Genomic DNA, 12,481 nt, shown 5'->3' with positions numbered 1-12,481 from the left:
TGCCAGTTAGAAAGAGAGTTCCGTGTAAATCGACCGCAAACTCCAAAGATAGTGAAGTTGATGGTTGCGTTTGCTACCGATGTGAGTGAAGAATCCAGTCAAATGTGCATACTAATGCGTGGATGACACGACACCGTGCACTGGCCGGAGCACCGCGCTTCCCGCTGCATACTAATACCCTGTGCTGCTTCCTTCTTTTCTTGTTCCTCTTTCTTCCTCTCTGCTGTCACACGAGGGTGTCGATTGGACCCTCTCCGCCACCGCCACCGAGCACTGATAGTCTTCTCCGGCCTCAGTCGACCCGCCCTATCATACTAGGACTTTGGATTCATCATCTCATAGGTACCAAACCTGTTGCTGGCTCTGTTAGAATTTGTTCCCACTGGTCTAATCCAAGTTCTGCTGTAGTAATATTTCCTTCTCTACAACCCATGTATCCAGTTTGGTGCTGATTTGTTTGCTGCTTGCGTAATTGTGTTTCATGCCTAGCAGGGCTCTAGTTATCTGCGTTGATAGATTGCTCCGTCTGCAGTAGAGGCAATGGGGACATGTAAGTTGATCATAACGGTCGAACTTGCTCGTGGCCTGATTCCCAGGGATGGTCATGGCTCTCCCAGCGCCTACGTTGAGCTTTGCTTTGATGGCCAACGGATCCGCACAACTATCAAGGAGAAAGATCGGAACCTGGCATGGAATGAGAGCTTCTGGTTCGACGTGTCGCCAGATCCATCTAATATTCATGACCTCGTTCTTGAAGCTAGTGCGTATAACACCAACGAACCAATCCAAGGTCGCGGAAAGTATTTTCTTGGCATGGTCACACCAAATGTGGCCTCATTCCACCGCTTCTATGAACCCAAACACAGACGACAAGCAGCCCTTTATCCACTGGAAAGGCGGCGTGGGATGCCCATGGTTGGTGTGAGAGGGGAATTGCTTCTAAATGGATACATCCTTGATGAGAGCCCCACCAGAGCTCCCATCCCGTCTTCAGCACCAATGGGATTATGTGTGGAGGTCATAAATGCTAATAACCTCAGGCCAGTGGACTACCCGGTCGTTGTTACTAAAACATCTTCAAATGACTTTATCGACCTTGTAAGACTTTTTACTCACATTTCGAAAGGCATGTCTTTGTTTCATAGACATGATGTTGTGTTTTACCCTTTGCGCACTAACATTCCAGATGGTTGTTCTGATTCTGCAGACTCTTAGAACATGGAAAAATGTGTTACAGAGATCACTAGGGTATGGATCCCTAGAAACATACTACGAACAAATAAAGAGATGCATCCAAATAGGTCCAATGTGCGTGAACCCTAACCTCTCCAAAAGGCTTCCTATAATGAAGGTTATCCGTATGCTCCAAGGATCGGAAAGTATCAGCTGTGACACTAGCAATGAGACAACAACATAGTTGCAAGATAGGTATGACTTACTGCTGTATTTCTTTGTAAGGGTTTTTGTGAATAATTAATAAAGTGGTTGCATGCATCGCCCAGATGCAGAGACCGGGGGTCTTCCTCTTTTTCTAAAAAAAGGTATGACTAACTTAATTGTAATGCACATTATCACAACCCTTGAGAAGTACAAGACCTAACTATACCTTAAACATTTGTATCTAGTAGCTAAGAACCCTTTGCATTTATATGCAGTGTGGCGAGCTGCTGGATGACCCTTGTAAGAGACCATGCATGGGCAGGCATTATCTCGATCGGCTTCTTCACGAATATTCTCGATTGTGTAGCGTGCTGAATCGTTTGCATTGGATGGTGTATCTACTGTTGAACTTAAATATAACTTAGGACAATTCCTGTATTGCACTGCCTGTCCAAATCTGCATAATTGTTGGATGGTTGGAACGTGTGTTACATGATCGTGTTTGTACATTATCTCAAGGCTGGAATTCTTAGGTGCTCATGGGGTTAATTACTTAGTGTCGGTGTCAAAACCGGCGGATCTCGGGTAGGGGGTCCCGAACTGTGCGTCTAAGGCGGATGGTAACAGGAGGCGGGGGACACAATGTTTACCCAGGTTCGGGCCCTCTCGATGGAGGTAATACCCTACTTCCTGCTTGATTGATCTTAATGATATGAGTGTTACAAGAGTCGATCTACCACGAGATCGTAGAGGCTAAACCCTAAAAGCTAGCCTATGGTATGATTGTTGTTCTTGTCCTATGGACTAAACCCTCTGGTTTATATAGACACCGGAGGGGGCTAGGGTTACACAGAGTCGGTTACAAGGGAGGAGATCTACATATCCGTATCGCCAAGCTTGCCTTCCACGCCAAGGAGAGTCCCATCCGGACACAGGACAAAGTCTTCAATCTTGTATCTTCATAGTCCAACAGTCCGGCTAAAGTATATAGTCCGGCTGTCCGAGGACCCCCTAATCCAGTGCTCCCTCAGTAGCCCCTGAACCAGGCTTCAATGACGATGATTCCGGCCCGCAGATTGTCTTCGGCATTGCAAGGCGGGTTCTTCCTTCGAATACTCCATAGAAGATCTTGAACACAAGGATAGTGTCCGGCTCTGCAAAACAAATTCGACATACCACCGTAGAGAGAATAACATTTCCACAAATCTAATCTGCTGACACATTCGGCGGCATGATATCACACCACGACCCGGTCATTATTCGAACCGTTTTTCTCAACCAGCTACTGCACATATTGCGAGGCGGTTTCTTTGGCACGTCTTGTCGAAGCAGAGATCGTGTCCCCTTATCACGGGATTCTCATCAATAGGGTGTGGGTAACCCAACCACGCCATCAATTATGGCGCTTGGAGAATAAGCGAACTTATCAGGCAAGTGGGGAGGTGTATAGTTTCTTCCGCCCTTATAAAGGGACAAGGATTCCTCTTTTTCACCCACACCCTCTTCCTCCTTGCTCATCTATTCTTGCGCACTCGAGCTCCAGCACCCAAGTTTGCATTTCCTCCTCAAACCACTCCAAGCATGTCTGGAGCGGGAGGCAAGTGGATGGTCTCCTCTGTTACGGAGGACAACACCACAAAGCTACAGGGGAGCAGGATATCTGGCCGCGGATATCGCACACCGGTGCTGCCAGATGCGGGGCAGATCGTCCCTACTCCAGAACCCCATGACAGGGTGGTTTTTCTTACCCACTTCGTCCGCGGACTGGGATTTCCCCTTCACCCGTTTGTCCGCGGGCTCATGTTCTACTACGGGCTGGACTTTCACGATCTGGCCCCCAATTTCATCCTCAACATCTCGGCGTTTATCGTCGTGTGCGAGGCCTTCCTCCGCATCAAGCCCCACTTCGGCCTGTGGCTGAAGACCTTCAATGTCAAACCGAAGGTGGTGGTCGGCCAGCAAGCGGAGTGCGGAGGCGCCATGGTGGGCAAAATGCCCAACGTCACCTGGCTCGAAGGCTCCTATGTGGAGACCATAAAGGTGTGGCAATCGGGGTGGTTCTACATCACCGAGCCGCGTGACACCAACTGGGTGGCGGCCCCCGAATTCCGATCCGGAATCCCCATGCGGCTCACCTCCTGGAAAGAGAAGGGCCTATCCTGGGGTTCACCGGTGGAGCTGACCGGACTCCAGAAATGTATCAGGAACATGATGAGCAAGAAAATCAAGCTCGTCAACGTGGTCCAGGTCATGCTTTTCCGCCGGATCCTCCCGTGTCAACGACGGGCATTCAATATGTGGGAGTTTGACCCGGCCGAGCACCATACACTGCGAGAGCTCTTCGATACGACACACAAGGACGTCTGGAAGGTGTTGTTCAAGGGCGCCGAGGTACCTCCTCCCCTTACTGAGGACCGCGGACTCATCGCAAAACGCCCTGCCAATCCGGTAAGTCTTTTATATCTCATAAGATGTTCGTTCTCCCCAGTTTAACCATGCGTGGGATCTAAGCCTCCACGCCCTTTAACATGACTGGGTAGCGAAAGCGGAGCTGATCGACTGTCCAGCCCCCCTGCCCGAAGCTCCAGCAGATGCTCTCCTAACGGAGATGCTGGTTCCAGCGCCTTATGAGGTGCCGGCGAAGAAGGCCAAGATAAAGGCCACGTGCACCAGGAAGGATCTCCGGTGCAAGGTTATATCAGACTCATCGTCCGAAAACACCGAGGCGCACTCCTCCCACGAAAACAAGGAGGAGGAAGAGGAAAGTTCTCCCTCCCTGCCGGGGGAGACAAGAAAAGGAAGGCCGCCCCATCCGGGGAGGCCGAAGGGTCCAAGAAGGGGAGGACCCTCCTCCCGGACTGCTCCACGACGACCGCCTATAGTGACGATGAGTGGTTGCCCAGGGACAAGCCCCTGGCGATGTCGTAAGTATCCGGGCACCATAATAATTCTTGGTACGTCTTATTATACCATTTATCATCACGCCGAACATGACTATGCAGTTCGTCCCGAGCCCATATCGACGTATCTTCGTTGGATGGTTCTTTGGACCCGTCGGATATGAACAATGATTCACTTCCGACCGCCTCCTCCCCTCGCCCTACGGACAACGTCGAGGTGTTATCTCAGAGGGCTCCGAACCAAGGGGAGGTAGTCCTGGAGGCGCCTGAAGGCGACATTCTGGACACTGGGCACAAGGGGAGCAAAACTCCCATGGGCTCCGATGACGGGGGCCGCAAATTCGGCACCCAGCCGAATACTGTGCCGAAACCTCCAGTGGTTCCGGACTCTGTCAGGCGACCCCTCGCTAAGAGGGGCAAGCCGCCTATGCCGGTGGCCTCTGTCCATCCAGAGGCGCCGGACAACTTGCTGGAAGCGCTTCGTGGCGCTTCCATCGACGAACAGCACCGCACTATCATGAGTGTGGTGATCGAGAAGGTTCAGTCCACCAAAAGCGGACTGACTGAAGCCTGTGCCAGCCTCCTAACAGGCTTTCAGGTAAGTAATGAAATTATAAGAAAATGTTACAGCATAGACAGTAGCCCCTGATGCTCTGTTTGGCGCTCGCAAAGAAAGGCTGAATAGAGGATCAAATAATAATCGCAGGAGTCTAATCGGAATATGTCTATGTGCATATGCAGGCTTCACTGCTAGCCGCTGCTGCACGTACTGCGGAGGTCGCTGCACTGAAGCAGGACCTTGAGCGGTCCAAGGAAGAGCTCGGCCTTACCAAGAGGCAGTTTGAAGAGAACTAAGGTAAGTGATACCCCGTCTGTACATTATAAAGAAAATTTTGGTTTAAAATAATAGGATCGTCATGAATTTTCTAGGGGCCACGACCGAAGTGGCGGCCCTAAAGAAGGCGCTATCCGAGGCCGAAGACAAAGCAACCAAGGAGCGTACCGAGCGCGAGAAACAAGAGGCCCGAGTTGGCGAGGTGCAGCAAGAGCTCCAGGCTCTTGCAAAAAAACATGAGTCCTTGGAGCTTGACTCTAAGACGCAAGAGTCCGAGCTTGCGAAGGCCCTCGAAAGCGCACAACATGCCAAGGCCGAAGCCCAAAAGGCCCTCCAGGAAATTGAGGCGGTTAAGAAGATAGCAGCGGGTAAGGAATTCATTATGCAAAGCAAGCATGTGAAGGAAACTTTCCTTTTACTTTACCCGAGTTCGAAGCTCTCCAGGAGCGTTCGCAGATCTTCCCCGCAGTGTGTCGGATGCCGCGGAGTTCTACCGGGCTGAGGAGGGGAGCTCGACGGAGAAGTTGTTCTGGTCTCAGTATACTGGGACCGAACACCCAATGCCCTTGAGCGACCAGCTGAAGCAACTGGTCGAGCTCCACAAGGCGGTCGAACAGGCCATGAAGGTTCTTATAGTCCGGATGTGGCCTGGTGAGCCCTTGCCTGATAGCTACTTCGGTCTAGTGAGGCAGCTTGTGAATGCCTGCCCACGGCTCGAAGTCATAAGGCGGTCCGTCTGCATCGAGGGTGCGCGCATGGCTTTTGCCCGGGCGAAGGTGGACTGGGCGAAGATGGACGCCGTAAAGCTGGTGAAGGAGGGGCCGCCGGAAGTCAAGGAGCATCGCCACCCCGAAATGTATTATGACAGTGTCCTGAAGGGTGCTCGCCTTGTGGCGGAGGAATGTGCTAAGGATGTAATATTCAAATGAATGTACTCATGTGATCCTGTAATATGAAACTAGTTCATTCGCGCTATGCAGCACATGTTAATTTAAAATATTACCTTCTGTGCGGCCATTTATGAAATCTGAGAGTTGGCCAGTCGCTGGCTTCTGCCCCCATGTAACTAGTACTGGGGTGTTCGGGATAAACCTGAGCACTCTTTATCCCAATTTTGGGTCCTTCGAAGGAGGTGTTCAGCACAGTGAACTAGGAAATCGGACTATAAAGCTTTATCATTCTCACTTAGCCATAGAAGTCTTCAATTTTAAATTTTGGCGAAGCCCCTAGTATTCGGAAGCCCGAGTTTGGGGCGCTATATACGCCTAAGTCGGGTAAGGCCGACTCCTCGCCCGAAGCGGAAAGAGTCTTTAAGGACTTGAGACCTCTCGAACAGTGACCAGCTCTCGCCTCATCATGACAGTCAGTTTTCGGCTTTCTCTACTGAGGTGCTCGTCTGGAAGAACCGGGACACAATCGCAGTAGTTCTCCCATCGCTACCTTAGCCGATATTGCGGAACGTAAGGTACCAAAACATGGGAGCCACGCAAACCCAACTATTGACCCAAGACATGATTCGGAGCTCATGTATATAATGCTATAAGTTCGGGGTGCCGCACTGTCGAGAGTGTTCGGATTTCTCACGCCGTATTATGGGGTATACTGAAGCCCCTGGCGTACTAGTCGTACCAGAATGTACGGGTGCAATCTGTCGAAAATAAGCGGACAAGAAAAAAAAGAAAGGGTAATGCAATAATAAGCTAACGCTATGCATTGTTATTAAATAGTACGCCGAAGCGTACGGATACAAGTAGTGCAATAAGCAAAAAATAAGACTATTTGACATGTCCTACCCAAAGGCAAACTGCGTATGGGATGTAAAACAGGTATATCGATCGTTATCAGAGACCACCTGAGGATTCCCTTGTACGTCAGACCGTCTTGCTTCCTTGGTATTTCCTTACCGCCATGAGTTCAACTATTAGACTGTCGGAAAGGGCTTCCAGAGAGTAAGGTCCTGAAAGAGAGAAAAATGATAAAAGTATACAACCCCTGGGGCGGTTGAGCCGCATTGTGGGACGTGCCGTAGTGGTGCCTCCGCCTATGCCCATGGTATCTTGAGTGCGTAGTTATGTACGCGTGGCACATATTTTGCCACTGGACTGGGACTAGGACGGAGGCCGAATTGCTAGTTGAGCTCAAAACGTGCCTGCCGATCTGCCTGCGGGGTACTCCAGACTCGCTTGAAAGCGTCCGGGGTCTTTGTCGCCGAATTGGCGGTTTGCCTAATAAGGCTGCTTTGCGCTTCTGCTGCGAGGGCCGCAGTGTGCTCCTCCGTGCGGAGCGAGCGCTCTGTGTTTCCATTAACCGTTATAACCCCGCGTGGTCCTGGCATTTTGAGTTTGAGGTATGCATAATGCGGTACCGCGTTGAATCTGGCAAATGCGGTTCGTCCGAGCAGTGCGTGATAGCCGCTGCGAAATGGGACGATATCGAAGATTAACTCTTCGCTTCGAAAGTTGTCCGAGAAACCGAAGACCACTCCCAGTATGATTGAGCCCGTGCAACAGGCCTCTACACCTGGGATTACACCTTTAAAGGTGGTTTTGGTGGGTTCGTGAAGAAAATATGCCCTAGAGGCAATAATAAAGTTGTTATTTATTTCCTTATATCATGATAAATGTTTATTATTCATGCTAGAATTGTATTAACCGGAAACATAATACATGTGTGAATACATAGACAAACTTAGTGTCACTAGTATGCCTCTACTTGATTAGCTCGTTGATCAAAGATGGTTATGTTTCCTAACCATGAACAAAGTGTTGTTATTTGATTAACAAGGTCACATCATTAGTTGAATGATCTGATTGACATGACCCATTCCATTAGCTTAGCACCCGATCGTTTAGTATGTTGCTATTGCTTTCTTCATGACATATACATGTTCCTATGACTATGAGATTATGCAACTCCCGTTTGCCGGAGGAACACTTTGGGTGCTACCAAACGTCACAACGTAACTGGGTGATTATAAAGGAGCATTACAGGTGTCTCCAAAGGTACATGTTGGGTTGGCGTATTTCGAGATTAGGATTTGTCACTCCGATTGTTGGAGAGGTATCTCTGGGCCCTCTCGGTAATGCACATCACATAAGCCTTGCAAGCATTGCAACTAATGAGTTAGTTGCGAGATGATGTATTACGGAATGAGTAAAGAGACTTGCCGGTAATGAGATTGAACTAGGTATTGGAATACCGACGATCGAATCTCGGGCAAGTAACATACCGATGACAAAGGGAACAACGTATGTTGTTATGCGGTCTGACTGATAAAGATCTTTGTAGAATATGTAGGAGCCAATATGGGCATCCAGGTCCCGCTATTGGTTATTGACCGGAGACGTGTCTCGGTCATGTCTACATTGTTCTTGAACCCGTAGGGTCCGCACGCTTAAGGTTACGATGACAGTTATATTATGAGTTTATGCATTTTGATGTACCGAAGGTTGTTCGGAGTCCCGGATGTGATCACGGACATGACGAGGAGTCTCGAAATGGTCGAGACATAAAGAATGATATATTGGAAGCCTATGTTTGGATATTGGAAGTGTTCCGGGTGAAATCGGGATTTTACCGGAGTACCGGGAAGGTTACCGGAACCCCCCGGGAGCTAAATGGGCCATGATGGGCCTTAGTGGAAAAGAGAAGAGGCAGCCCTACATGGGCTGCGCGCCTCCCCCTTCCCCTAGTCCTATTAGGACTAGGAGAGGTGGTCGGCCCCCTCCTTCTCTTTCCCCCCCTCCGCGAATCCTATTCCAACTAGGATTGGGGGGGGGGATCCTACTCCCAGAGGGAGTAGGACTCTCCTGGCGCACCCCTTGTGGCCGGCCAGCCTCCCCCCTTTTGGTCCTTTATATACTGAGGTAGAGGCACCCTAGAACACACAAGTTGATCCACGTGATCTATTCCTTAGCCGTGTGCGGTGCCCCCAGCCACCATATTCCTCAATAATACTGTAGCGGAGTTTAGGCGAAGCCCTGCTGCTGTAGTACATCAAGATCGTCACCATGCCGTCGTGCTGACGGAACTCTTCCCCGACACTTTGATGTATCGGAGTCCGGGGATCGTCATCGAGCTGAACGTGTGCTCGAACTCGGAGGTGCCGTAGTTTCGGTGCTTGATCGGTCGGATCGGGAAGACGTACGACTACTTCCTCTATGTTGCGTCAATGCTTCTGCAGTCGGTCTGCGTGGGTACGTAGACAAAACTCTCCCCTCTCGTTGCTATGCATCACATGATCTTGCGTAAGCGTAGGAATTTTTTTGAAATTACTACGAAACCCTTCAGTGGCATCCGAGCCTAGGTTATTTATGTTGATGTTATATGCACGAGTAGAACACAAGTTAGTTGTGGGCAATATAAGTCATACTGCCTACCAGCATGTCATACTTTGGTTCGGCGGCATTGTTGGATGAGACGACCCGGACCAATATTACGCGTACGCTTACGCGAGACCGGTTGCCCCGACGTGGTTTGCACATAGGTGGCTTGCGGGCGACAGTCTCTCCAACTTTAGTTGAACCAAGTGTGGCTACGCCCGGTCCTTGCGAAGGTTAAAACGGAGTCTATTTGACAAACTATCGTTGTGGTTTTGATGCGTAGGTGAGATTGGTTCTTGCTTAAGCCCGTAGCAGCCACGTAAAACATGCAACAACAAAGTAGAGGACGTCTAACTTGTTTTTGCAGGGCATGTTGTGATGTGATATGGTCAAGACATGATGCTGAATTTTATTGTATGAGATGATCATGTTTTGTAACCGATTTATCGGCAACTGGCAGGAGCCATATGGTTGTCATTTTATTGTATGCAATGCAATCGCGATGTAATGCTTTACTTTTATCACTAAGCGGTAGCGATAGTCGTAGAAGCATAAACTTGGCGAGACGACAACGATGCTACGATGGAGATCAAGGTGTCACGCCAGTGATGATGGTGATCACGACGGTGCTTCGGAGATGGAGATCACAAGCACAAGATGATGATGGCCATATCATATCACTTATATTAATTGCATGTGATGTTTATCCTTTTATGCATCTTATCTTGCTTTGATTGACGGCAGCATTATAAGATGATCTCTCACTAAATTATCAAGAAGTGTTCTCCCTGAGTATGCACCGTTGCGAAAGTTCTTCGTGCTGAGACACCACGTGATGATCGGGTGTGATAGGTTCTACGTTCAAATACAACGGGTGCAAAATAGTTGCACACGCGGAATACTCAGGTTATACTTGACGAGCCAAGCATATACAGATATGGCCTCGGAACACGGAGACCGAAAGGTCGAGCGTGAATCATATAGTAGATATGATCAACATAACGATGTTCACCATTGAAAACTACTCCATCTCACGTGATGATCGGTTATGGTTTAGTTGATTTGGATCACGTAATCACTTAGAGGATTAGAGGGATGTCTATCTAAGTGGGAGTTCTTAAGTAATATGATTAATTGAACTTAAATTTATCATGAACTTAGTACCTGATAGTATCTTGCTTATGTTGATTGTAGATAGATGGCTCGTGCTATTGTTCCATTGAATTTTAACGCGTTCCTTGAGAAAGCAAAGTTGAAAGATGATGGTAGCAATTACACGGACTGGGTCCGTAACTTGATGATTATCCTCATTGCTGCACAGAAGAATTACGTCCTGGAAGCACCGCTGGGTGCCAGGCCTGCTGCAGGAGCAACGCCGGATGTTATGAACATCTGGCAGAGCAAAGCTAATGACTACTCGATAGTTCAGTGTGCCATGCTTTACGGCTTAGAATCGGGACTTCAACGACGTTTTAAACGTCATGGAGCATATGAGATGTTCTAGGAGTTGAAGTTAATATTTCAAGCAAATGCCCGGATTGAGAGATATGAAGTCTCCAATAAGTTCTATAGCTGCAAGATGGAGGAGAACAGTTCTGTCAGTGAGCATATACTCAAAATGTCTGGGTATAATAATCACTTGATTCAATTGGGAGTTAATCTTCCAGATGATTGCGTCATTGACAGAATTCTTCAATCACTGCCACCAAGCTACAAGAGCTTCGTGATGAACTATAATATGCAAGGGATGAACAAGACTATTCCCGAGATCTTCGCGATGCTGAAAGCTGCGGAGGTAGAAATCAAGAAGGAGCATCAAGTGTTGATGGTCAACAAGACCACTAGTTTCAAGAAAAAGGGCAAAGGAAAGAAGAAGGGGAACTTCAAGAAGAACGGCAAGCCAGTTGCTGCTCAAGAGAAGAAACCCAAGTCTGGACCTAAGCCTGAAACTGAGTGCTTCTACTGCAAGCAGACTGGTCACTGGAAGCGGAACTGCCCCAAGTATTTGGCGGATAAGAAGGATGGCAAGGTTAACAAAGGAATATATGATATACATGTTATTGATGTGTACCTTACTAATGCTCGCAGTAGCACCTGGGTATTTGATACTGGTTCTGTTGCTAATATTTGCAACTCGAAACAGGGGCTACGGATTAAGCGAAGATTGGCTAAGGACGAGGTGACGATGCGCGTGGGAAACGGTTCCAAAGTCGATGTGATCGCGGTCGGCACGCTACCTCTACATCTACCTTCGGGATTAATATTAGACCTAAATAATTGTTATTTGGTGCCAGCGTTGAGCATGAACATTATATCTGGATCTTGTTTAATGCAAGACGGTTATTCATTTAAATCAGAGAATAATGGTTGTTCTATTTATATGAGTAATATCGTTTATGGTCATGCACCCTTGAAGAGTGGTCTATTCTTATTGAATCTCGATAGTAGTAATACACATATTCATAATGTTGAAGCCAAAAGATGCAGAGTTAATAATGATAGTGCAACTTATTTGTGGCACTGCCGTTTAGGTCATATCGGTGTAAAGCGCATGAAGAAACTCCATACTAATGGACTTTTGGAACCACTTGATTATGAATCACTTGGTACTTGCGAACCGTGCCTCTTTGGCAAGATGACCAAAACACCGTTCTCCGGTACTATGGAGAGAGCAACAGATTTGTTGGAAATCATACATACAGATGTATGTGGTCCGATGAATATTGAGGCTCGTGGCGGATATCGTTATTTTCTCACCTTCACAGATGATTTAAGCAGATATGGGTATATCTACTTAATGAAACATAAGTCTGAAACATACGAAAAGTTCAAAGAATTTCAGAGTGAAGTTGAAAATCATCGTAACAAGAAAATAAAGTTTCTACGATCTGATCGTGGAGGAGAATATTTGAGTTACGAGTTTGGTGTACATTTGAAAAATTGTGGAATAGTTTCGCAACTCACGCCACCCGGAACACCTTAGCGTAATGGTGTGTCCGAACGTCGTAATCGCACTTTACTAGATATGGTGCAATCTATGATGT

General features: G+C 48.0%; 1 long non-coding RNA gene across 1 annotated transcript; it reads left to right on the top strand.

Moving 5' to 3' along the window:
* The first annotated feature begins 218 nt into the window (after window positions 1-218).
* On the top strand, window positions 219-1,845 carry LOC123186649 (uncharacterized). The gene is made up of 5 exons (XR_006493687.1): window positions 219-342; window positions 493-1,098; window positions 1,208-1,428; window positions 1,503-1,541; window positions 1,656-1,845. It is a non-coding gene; the product is annotated as an uncharacterized lncRNA (long non-coding RNA).
* Window positions 1,846-12,481: the final 10,636 nt, after the last annotated feature.

Source organism: Triticum aestivum, chromosome 2A (assembly GCF_018294505.1).
Source record: "Triticum aestivum cultivar Chinese Spring chromosome 2A, IWGSC CS RefSeq v2.1, whole genome shotgun sequence".
Lineage (NCBI taxonomy): Eukaryota > Viridiplantae > Streptophyta > Magnoliopsida > Poales > Poaceae > Triticum > Triticum aestivum.
This window is presented reverse-complemented; position numbering and strand designations above follow the sequence as displayed.